Here is a 10,782-nt window from a genome sequence, read left to right as displayed (position 1 = left end):
AGGCATAGAATAATCATGCGTTCCTTCAATCAAGTCATACAACCAAAGACACGGAAAATCCAAACAATCCGAAAGCAATCAAAGACAAGAAACTCCTATAGAATTTTCTTTTTAAGTCTTACATATGCTAATTTTCAGGAGAAAAAGGCAACAAAGTTCAATCGATAGTCAAGTCCCCATCAAAAGTAAAAGACGGAAGATCGCTCAGCTCCAAGTCATGCACATCCATCTGATCCAAGGCAGCCGACTGCACCAATAAGGCCTCCTCATTCTCAGACAGCTTCTCCGCGGGAATAGGAATTCCCTCTGCAATGAACAACTTAAGAGAGCTGACAATGCTCGAGAGCTGAGTCTCGGCCAAAACCTGACGGCGAACGACATCTCGATCGGACAAGTACTTCCTCACCTTCTCCACAAAATCACCGAAGCGAGCAGCCATGACCGACTCAACGCGACGCCTTTCCGACTCTATCGACTTCGTACGGGATTTGTTCAGACGCGTTGTGGGAACCGAAATTCGCACTGTCAATTTCCGTTTAAATAGGAAAGTTAGGAAAACCCTAATTTCCCAGAGGTCCCGGATATCTGTTAAACCACACGCCAAGCAATCAGAACACGCAAGTAAAGACGAAAAGAAATAAAAAATCGTAAAAGAGAGCAAAAGGAGTTTTATTCCGAATTCGCGTATGAGCGTTACAACAAGGTAGAAGCCTCGGCTATGAGAGCTGTCGGCGAGATTCCTAGTTCTAACAACCTAAGGCTGCAAAGCCTAGTTGAGTCGCAGCTCGAAATAACAAAAACAAAAAGTTGCCTAATTGCTCTAAGTGTTAAGTTTTTTGTGAAAAAGTCCTCCCCTCATGCCTCTGGCCTAGGACTCTTTATATACTGGCTCCAAGGTCGGTTTACGCTTTTCCCCTTCTGCCCTTAAGCCGCCATAGCATAAAAATGGAGATATTCCATTTTTTCCGATCTTCGTAATTATCTTCAAAATCTCGTATTTATCCGCTACGGTCTTCGGGAGATAGCATCGAAGGGTAGACGAGAATGCATGGACTAATGTCGTATCGATGTTTCGGAAGAGCTCGGTCGCTACGTAGCGAGCTCCTGCTCGAGCTCGGTTGCTACGTAGCGACCAAGCGGAACATGTGTTCGGTTGCTGCGTAGCGACCCTCCTCGAGCTCTTGTCCGATGACTCGCGTTTCTTCCGCAAAGCTTTTCATAAAGAAGAATCTATTTCAAAAAAGTGTTTGTCGAAGAAGTTTTCTACGTTTTTCTTCTTCGGGGATTTAGACGTTAACTTCGTCGTAACCGTTTTCGACCCCAGAACGAAATTTACTTCAAGTTCAAACGTAGCGACCGAGCCGTGTGCGTGCTCGGTCGCTACGTTGGTGAGAGCTCAGTCACTACGCGGCAACCTTGTTCGCGTCTTTCTCCGATTTTTCGTGAATGTGTTTTCTCCGTAAGATTCTTCGTAAAAATAAATCTTTTTCTAAGATTTATTTTTCTTAAAAACGTTCATGCCGATTTTTATGGACTTTCAGACATTGATTCCGTCGTGGCCGATTTTGACCCCAACAGTTAGCCCCCCAGCTCGTTAGAACCATGAGCTTCTAGCGTGAGGTTTTAGCGAGTGGCTTTGCAAGTTAGGTGAGTTAGGCGGAATTAATGGTCGAAAAGGTCCGTGGTAAGTGGTCTTCTAGCCCTTCTAAAAGTAGAACGTGATAGGATGGGAGCTGCGCCTTATGACGGCTGCCTACGTACCCTTGTTGAAAAGATCAAGCCTTTCGTAGTTCGTCTTGGAGTTAAGGTTCGTATGACTTGTTTTCCAGCGAGACCTTTACGGTCTGGTTTTTATGTAGAGGTAATCAGGCGTGTTGTTGCTGATGGCATTTTATATGGGTGTAGAAGGAAGACTACAAGTTGTCATCTCGTAATCTAACTCTGTGTGAACTACTATATCCGTGATCTGTTTCGAAAGTTTTCCGCAGTGTGTAAACATGCGGGATTTCTGAAGACGCTCGAATATTGGCAAAGAGACAAATTTTGGGATCTCGTATCAAGGTTTTTGATACTATACCTAGAGATGTTAGAGACCAGTGCGCTGGGTTTAGGGCAAGACCTAGGTTTACTCATGGTTTTAGAGGGTGCGATGATTAATTCGACTTACGTATCCCGTTTCAGTTTCATCTTGATTTCATACCGATTTAAAGTCCGCGATAGGTTCTCGGCTTATATGACTTGTATGGTTGGAACCGAGCATCTCTCCAAGGACAATTTGTAAGCCTCCTGGAAGTGCTGACCAAAAATTTTGGGTTTCTTTTATAGCGCTATTATCCTTGTGTTGGATGTACGAGAGTCATCTCCATGAGATTGCTAAGTCTGTTTAGGACGTTAAGAGTTCGTTGTGATCAGCAACAAACTTAATGGTAAAAAATACCGTTTCAAGTCTTTGCGAAGGATATGTTTTGAGAAGATGTTAGTGCGTATGACTGTCTGGTCTTCCAAGAAAGTGTTTTTATCGAGGAAGGAAATTTCGTCGAAGAACAAATCTTCAGGCGTCTGCGACGTCTCGCGAGGCTGAAGATTTGTTATTCTTTCGTATGCCGCGTTTCGTGCTTAAAATGTTCGCGGGCTTGAAGATGTTTTGCGATGTTGCAAGGGTTTAGTCTTAGCCCTGCGTTTGAGAAACATTCTTTTTTTACTACGGATGCTATCAGCCAAAATTGTTGTTCCTGTTTGGATGCTAATAATTTGATTTGTGATCGAGGAATTAGGACTGAGGTGTCGCGTAAATTTTTCCATGGGAAGAAGCGTTTTCCTTCATAGTGCTTTGTGAAGTGTTGGCTTTCAAAGATCTATTTCGTGCATTTTTGAGGATGTTTCGTATAGCTCTAGAAGCTTTGTTACGAATTTTTCCTTACATGCCGCTTATTATGGGTAAAACGTTGCGGGCTTAAAGTGAATTGTGGAGCGTATTGAACTCGGTCAATTTTCGAAAACTTTAGATCTTCCTTTAACCATTTGGTTGTTAGAACTGAGTTTCGTTACAAAGAATTTATCATATGACTTTCGACTCTAGGCTATACGATAATTATTCTCTTAATAGGTACACGACGTTTTTAGACAAATCGTAGATTGTCGTTTAGCCGTTAAGTGATGGAGCTATGGTTTCTCAAATAGTTTGGCTTGGTGTGAGGGATGTTTTCACTCAGATAGCCAAGGATGTTGTAGGTCAAGGATTAGACCATGGTACTTAAACATTTAAGGTCATGTTAGTTTATGATCGTCCTTAAAGGGGATGGCAAATATTGGTTTGGACCTTTAGTGGAAGGCGTAATTTACCGAGGGCCAAAGAGCGCTTGTCGAGAATGATAGGCCAAGTTTGTCGGGGTTATCCATGCTAATATGGCCGATAGTTGTAGAAAACGATTCTCCGCTCTAGGTTCCAGTTATACGACGAATATTTCGTATAATGTGACCTATAGTCTTATGAAAATCAAATCTTTTTTGCCTAAGGAAGACGAAGCCCAAGAGGTTTGTTACATAACCAGTGTGGAGTCAGTGGCGGGACGACTGCCTTCTCGGATGTGACCGAGGGAAAAGAAAAGCAGAAGCCAGCGAGCCGCATGGTTCTTCATAAAGCCTGTTATGTTAACTTTAGAAAGTTTCTTCGTAAGACTTGGTCTGATTGTACGAAGGATTTTTCGTGTAAGTAACGGGGACCGGTTTTACGAAGGTTGTAGATCGGTGATATGTAAACATATGTTAAAGTAGCGTTGTTTCTGTGGGTTTCACGAGAAACGTTTCTGCTGTAATTTTGATCCTAGGTGAAAGTTGCTCGGAGTGACTCATGGAGTGTTGCCGAAGTTTATTTCATTACGATCTAGTCGCAGAACGTTTTTCATAGGTTTTATGAAAGGATTCTCATGATACATTCGTTTCTGGAACGAATTGGTCAACCAGATGTGGATCTAGCCACCATCGGGAGGAAAGCGTCTCTTTGTGCACGATGCTACATCTATTCTCGAGTCTTCTTCGTCACAAATGTTTTCGATGCTTTTCCGTGACTCACTTGGTACAATGGAAACTGAAAGAAATGCTCTGGTGATTGAAGATTTCTCGTAGAAATTTTTATACGAAACTGGCTTTCTAAAACTGGAAAGGGCTTCAATACTTTGGCTAATCGTCGAGTTTCAGTTTGATATTGGTATATGTTTTCTGTACGCATGATTGTGACAAGAAATGATGTATAGTCTTTGAGATTATGTTCATGATCGTCTGGATATGTTGCTAGCGTTTAGACGAATTTTAGATTGTCGTTTGCCTATTTGAGACGATTTGCTTTGAAAAAATCATTTTCTTGATTTGCAAAAGTTTTTGAAGTTTGGGAGTATACGAGTATAGTATACGTACCTACTCCCCCTTTATTTTTATGAAAGAAAACAGTTGAACCGATACTTTGAAGGGTTGTGTACGTTTCTTCTTCTAAGGTTTGGAATGATCAATAATCCTGGACGATTTAAAGATGACGCTTGGACTGTGATTTGGTTTGTTTCCATTTTGACGACTTGGAATATGTCGGTTCCTAGAAAATTGCTAGAAAAGAATCGGTTTTAAGACAACGTTCATGTCTCTAGTTTTTTTTCTCTCTTTAGGAAGCGAGCTTGATATGCGGAACATGTGTTCGGTTGTTGCGTAGCGACCCTCTTCGAGCTCTTGTCCGATGACTCGTGTTTCTTCCGCAAAGCTTTTCGTAAAGAAGAATCTATTTCGAAAAAGTTTTTGTCGAAGAAGGTTTCTACGTTTTTCTTCTTCGGGGATTTGGACGTTAACTTCGTCGTAACCGTTTTCGACCCCAGAACGAAGTTTACTTCAAGTTCAAACATAGCGACCGAGCTTTGGTGAGAGCTCGGTCGCTACGTAGCGACCAGCTTTTGTGCCGGTTGCTACGCGGCAACCTTGTTCGCGTCTTTCTCCGATTTTTCGTGAATGTGTTTTCTCCGCAAGATTCTTCGTAAAAATAAATCTTTTTCTAAGATTTATTTTTCGAAAAAATGTTCATGCCGATTTTTACAGACTTTCAGACATTGATTCCGTCGTGACCGATTTTGACCCAACACGCGTCACCTCCATCTCCAGAGCTGACTTCGGAGACAACAACTCCTTCTAACGACAATCCCGCTCGACAGCATCCCCTTTGAGTCGCTCGATCTCGACTCTCAGCTCCCAATTCTCAACTTCAAGCATCGCAAAACTATCTTCTGAAGCCTTCAAAGACGAAGAAGCACAAGACAATTTCTCCTTCTCTTCAGCCAAGAGATGGCTCTCCAAATCGAGATCATCAGAAAAACTCATGCATTTCCGCTCATACAGCCCCATCAGATGATTCCCCCAAATTATCAACTACGAAAGAAAACTCGCGATAAGAAACAAACAAAGAAACAAGGGAAGAAGAAAACAAAAGGAAATACATGAGCCTCGTACGAAGCCCACTCAACATATTCCCGGGAAAAAGCCAAGCCTTCTAGAGACGGCAAAAAGCTAGAGGACAAATGGAAGCTACGAAGAAACCACGCACAATCTTCAGGTGTCACCGAAGAAGCATCAGGATCGTTAAAGGTAAACGTCCCTCCTTCTTTCCTCTTCTTGGAAATACCGGATGCAGCCTGTTCAATAGCACCTGAGTCCCCACCAGCCAGGACATCGAGACAAGAAGAAGCCGCCGGCAGAGACGACGCCGGAACATCAAGGTGAGAAGAATTGCCCACCGGCGTTAGCTCGCGAACGTCCATCGTTTCAACAGAGGCAGGATGAATGACAGAGACAGAATTATCGACAACGGGAGCAGTCGAGACGGCGATGCTCGGGGACGAGATCGAAGGCAAAGAGGGTGCACCCCCTTTGGGATTCACCAAAGAGAGACTGGAGGCCGATCCCTTGATGACAGCAGAATATACGGGAATGTCCCTCTTAACTTTCCCCATCCTCTTACCAGGCGAAGCGTCTCTCTTCCTCTTCGAAGATTCGGCAACCAAAGAAGGACCATGGCCAGCTCCCCGAGAAACTAAAAAAGGAAACTGTTGGGGGAAAATACTCTGGTATCAATTCCTCCAGGCTCCAGGCAGGACCCAGACCCTCGGGTCCCCGATAAGGAAACACTCCAGGTCCCCGCTAGAAGGAACCCTTAGTTCGGTCCCTGGAACAGAGCTCCCTTCCAAGAAATGGAAAACTTCCGATAAGGAGAACCTTTCATATTTCAGAATATGGAAGAGTTTAACCTAAGGAAACCGACTCCTAAACGACTATATAAGGACTACTAAAACCCTAAAGCAAGGGATCGACTTCTCCAAGGCTTAGAGACTAAGGCTAGACGGCTAGAACTAGGGTTCTTATCGAATACTTTGTAACCTCCCTTGTTCTTGTTTCATCTAGTCAATAAAACATCTCTTCAAGCCTATCTCTTCATTATTATCCTGAATCTCTACGAAATACACGCAAACTTACCCGGTTTACCAACTTGTCGAACGTTCCGTAGTACTCACAAAGAGCCTACACAAAAATCCCCTAATAGTTTGGCGCTAGAAGGAGGGGAGTAATCTAACTACGTGATGATGGCGATGGATGAGCACGGTGAACCAACTGAACTGCTCAAACAACAGCTGAGCTTCAGAAGCGAGTGGACGGCTTGCAAAGCCAAATCACCGACATGCACCGAGCTCGGGAGACTACCGAAGAAAACCCCGACCTCTCATCAGAAGTCCAGAGTCTGAAAGAGAAACTTGATGAGCACTCCAAACAGCTGGAGCAAAGCGCCGAGAAGCTAAACCAGCTTCATTCGGAGAACACTGTCCTCCGAGACCAGAACCAAGCCCTCAACGCGACAGGCAACAAGAAGCGTCGTTTCAATACTCGAGTTCGGCCCATGGGAAACCTGAACACTCCCAACTCCGGAGAAGGTACAACCGGTACACCCCTACATCGGGAGTAGCTGGGGAAACTCGGAAAGGGACCAAGAATCCTCAAATTCACGACCTGGAAGAGAGCGATTCCGAGCTGGAACCCGAGAAGGAAGCACCCGAGAGGGCTGCGGCGACCGAATCCTCCATAACCGCCTACCTGGAGCAGATCTTCTCTAAGAATTTCAACGCCATGCAGTCCATGGTAGAACGCCTACCAGGAGTAGCTCCCCCAATCCGGAGGAGTAACCCTGATTCCTATGCGGATACACCTTTTGTGGAAGAGATTGCCACGATTGAGATGCCTAGAAAGTTCTCCTTCCCCAACATCAAGATGTATGACGATACTGGCGACCCCGGCGATCACATCGCACAATACAAGCAAAGGATGCTGGCGGTTGCACTCCATAAGGAATCCCGCGAAGCCACTATGTGCAAAGGGTTCGGTTCCACTCTGATCGGACCTGCCTTGCAATGGTACATCAATCTCCCTACCAGGTCCATATCTTCCTTTGCGGGCCTGAGCGACAAATTCGTGGCGCAATTCGCAAGCAGTAGGAGCCTGGAGAAGACTTCAGATGGCCTCTACGAGATCCTCCAGCATCGAGTGGAACCCCTGCGAGACTACATAGCCCGCTTCAACCAGGAGGAAGTGGCGGTGTAGAAACCCATAAATAAAAAAAATGGAATGGTCGAGTATCTCTTGGGTGGTCGAGTCACGGACTATCAGATTGTTTTTGTCTGAACCATGAGTCAAGTATCCCACTACACAATGGTTAGACAATGTGGTATATTTACTCAAAGGACGTTTGAAGCATGACACTTTTGGAAGGACAACAGGAAGACCGGAAATTGGGCGAAAAACCCTAATTTCAATATTATGGAATTTTTCGAAGAAGCCGGAAACTCGGGAAATATTTTCCATCAAGTCAGGATTCATTTGGATTTATTAAAAATAATCAGATCATCAGAACGGGCGTCGAAAAATATTGGGATTGGTCGCGGGACGAAAAATTCACCGGAATGGCCAAAATTGGACGAATGGACCGAGAAGCTCGAGGTGGCTCGATCTATGAGATCAGGACGTGGTGGCAACTGCCTGGCATGGTATGTGGCAAGAGAAGCATGAGGTGTTGCAGTAAAAATGATCACAGCATGCGGAGTGACACATAGAAGCACGAGGTGGAATGGCCAAGCACGAGGTGTTGCGATGCATGCGACCGGGCCATGCGGCCAGACATGTGGAGGACATGGTGTCACCTTGCATGTGAGCAGGCCATGCATCCAGACAGGTAGAGGGCGTGGTGTCATCCTGCATGAGACTGAGACATGCAGCCAGCCATGTGGAGCACGAGGTGTCGCCGCGCATGCGTCCGGAGCCATGCGAAGCGACACACGGGCTGCCACACGGCTTGTTCCTGATTGGTTGCTGTTTCCTATAAATATCCCACGACCCCCTCTCATTTGAAAACATTCAGAACACTTGAAAGTCAGTTCAAAACGTGAGAGAGAAAGCAAAGAAAGAAAGATCGAGTTTCGATAGTTTTCGAACGATTTAGGAAGTTTTCGAGAACTATTATTCTGCCGATTTTGAGTCAGCACCTGGAGAAGGTTCTGTTCAAGTGAAGGGAGATCAGATATAGTGGAGACAAGTTCAAGACCAGTCTGGACGTGGGACTACTTGAGAAGGTCGAGAAAGGGTTCGGATCGCAGAAGTCGGGTTTGGGGTCAAGGCCACGGTCAACCAAAAACTGTGAGTTGTAATCGATTGATTGCTGAGTTGTTTTCATGCAGGGTCCCGTTACTTGGAAGTTGGATCATGGCAGGTGTCCGGGTCTAACTGAGCAACGGTTTGAATAATTGAGGTTATGTTGATTGAGTTGATGGCATGCTTGTTATTGTTTGAGAACCGTAGTAGCATGCTAATGGTTAGGTTGATTGGTTAGTTAGCGAATGCGGAATGCTTAGATGATATCGCTAAGTTGTGGATAGTTAGGTATTCTGGAATTAGTCTTTATGCTAGATTCTGGAGTATGATTGATTGTGTTAATTTGCGATTAATACTAGGAACCTTGTGTTATTTTTACCGGGTTTAGTATTAATCATATTTTGGCCATATAGCATTTGTGTAACCCACAATTCTAGGCATGTTTGAGGTGGAATGTGTTGATTGTGTGATGATTAATACTAGGAACCTTGTGTTAGTTTTACCGAGTTTAGTATTAATCGTATATTGGCCGACCCCGTTTGTGTAACCCACAATGCTAGGCATATTGGGGTGAGTTAGTGTTCCTTCAGCCCTTGTACCCAGCGGGTTCAAGGAAACCCCTTATTCGCTGGATCGGGAAGACTCAGACGAACGGGGTCATGTCCTATGGCTGAGTATTACACGACGGTGTAATGTGGCAATAACCCGAAGGACTGTGGGCTGTCGCGCGGTGACCCGAAGGACTGTGGGCCGCGGTCGGTTGAAAGTTCATTCTTCCGGCCTTTGTGGTAGGGAGATAGGATATTGCCGATAGTGAAGGAGGAACATAACGTCACCAGGGCCCGAGTTTGTTATATATATAAAATCGTGTTTTGGGTTGTTAAACCCTAATTTATTTCGAAATTGAGTTCGGTGGTGAGCTAGCATATTGCTAGTTATCTTACTATCTTTTTCCTGCTGCATATTTCTGATATTGCTTATTGTTATTGAGTTGTGTTGTTAGGTGAACCTCTCGCTTTAGATTGTTTGGGGTGGCATAGCGAGGGGTTGTATTTGTTAGTTGGGGATTGTAACTCGCTGAGTAATGCTAGATTACTCACTCCTCACTCGTTGTTGTTTCAGGTGACCAGTAGCGAGCTTGTAGAGGTCGCGGGAGGCTAGGCTGGCTGGTGTAGATTTGCATCTTTTTGCTTAAGATGCTTTCAGACTATAAGTATGTATTTTCGCTTTCTTGGCATGCCACTACTTGTGTAATATTTTGTTTGTTGAAAACCAGATATTATATAAGATAAATAAAGCGATGTTTTGTGTAAATGCCTTGTTGTTTCTGATATTAGCTTGTCCAAGCTAACACAACGTCAGATTGGGGTACGGGTTGAGAAGCCTTAGGCTTTGGTCTGACGGGACGCATTAGCGGGCGGACTGGCCTAGTCGCGAATTGCACTTTTCGTTACCTTGGCCGGATCGGCTGTTAACCCGTCATGTAGCGCTCCCGATCCTTGGTAGACGGTCGGCCAGTCGGTCATGTTCTTGTTTGATTATTGGCCGGTGGTTCGACCTATGCCTAGAACGGTTCGGGGGTGTTACAGAGGTGGTATCAGAGCCAGTGTTTCGTCCATGCGTGACACAAGTGCTTTTTAACGATTTTATCGAGTCAAAGGAGTCGCAAAAAGATGATTAGGAAACCAGCCGCTTCCCGTAGTAGGAATATGACTTACCATTTTGATTGTGTGCAGATGGCTAATCGCGGGACATGTGATGATGGACGAGGTCGGATATGGGGAGAGGGTATGGATTGGACAGGCGGAGGATTGGGTTACAGATCAGATCAGGAGGATGGAAATGGCATCAGTGAGATGTTTGGACACGATAGGACCCCTCTGCAGAGAACAAGATCTTTTCCTGTGTACGGTAATAGGACTAGAGTGAGGGAAGTGGCGAGTATTGGCCCAAGTCGTAATTGGGACCAGCCGGAGAACATCAACATGATCAATCCGTTCAATTACACCCAAGGCCAGATCAAAAACAGTTTCCACTGAAGGACCACAAGATCAAGGGCGGAAAACACCTTGAAGCTTTTACAAATGACTGATGACCGAGGCACTTGGTAAACCAAGA

The sequence above is a fragment of the Brassica napus genome, chromosome C3, assembly GCF_020379485.1.
Source record: "Brassica napus cultivar Da-Ae chromosome C3, Da-Ae, whole genome shotgun sequence".
NCBI classification, from domain to species: domain Eukaryota; kingdom Viridiplantae; phylum Streptophyta; class Magnoliopsida; order Brassicales; family Brassicaceae; genus Brassica; species Brassica napus.
This window is presented reverse-complemented; position numbering follows the sequence as displayed.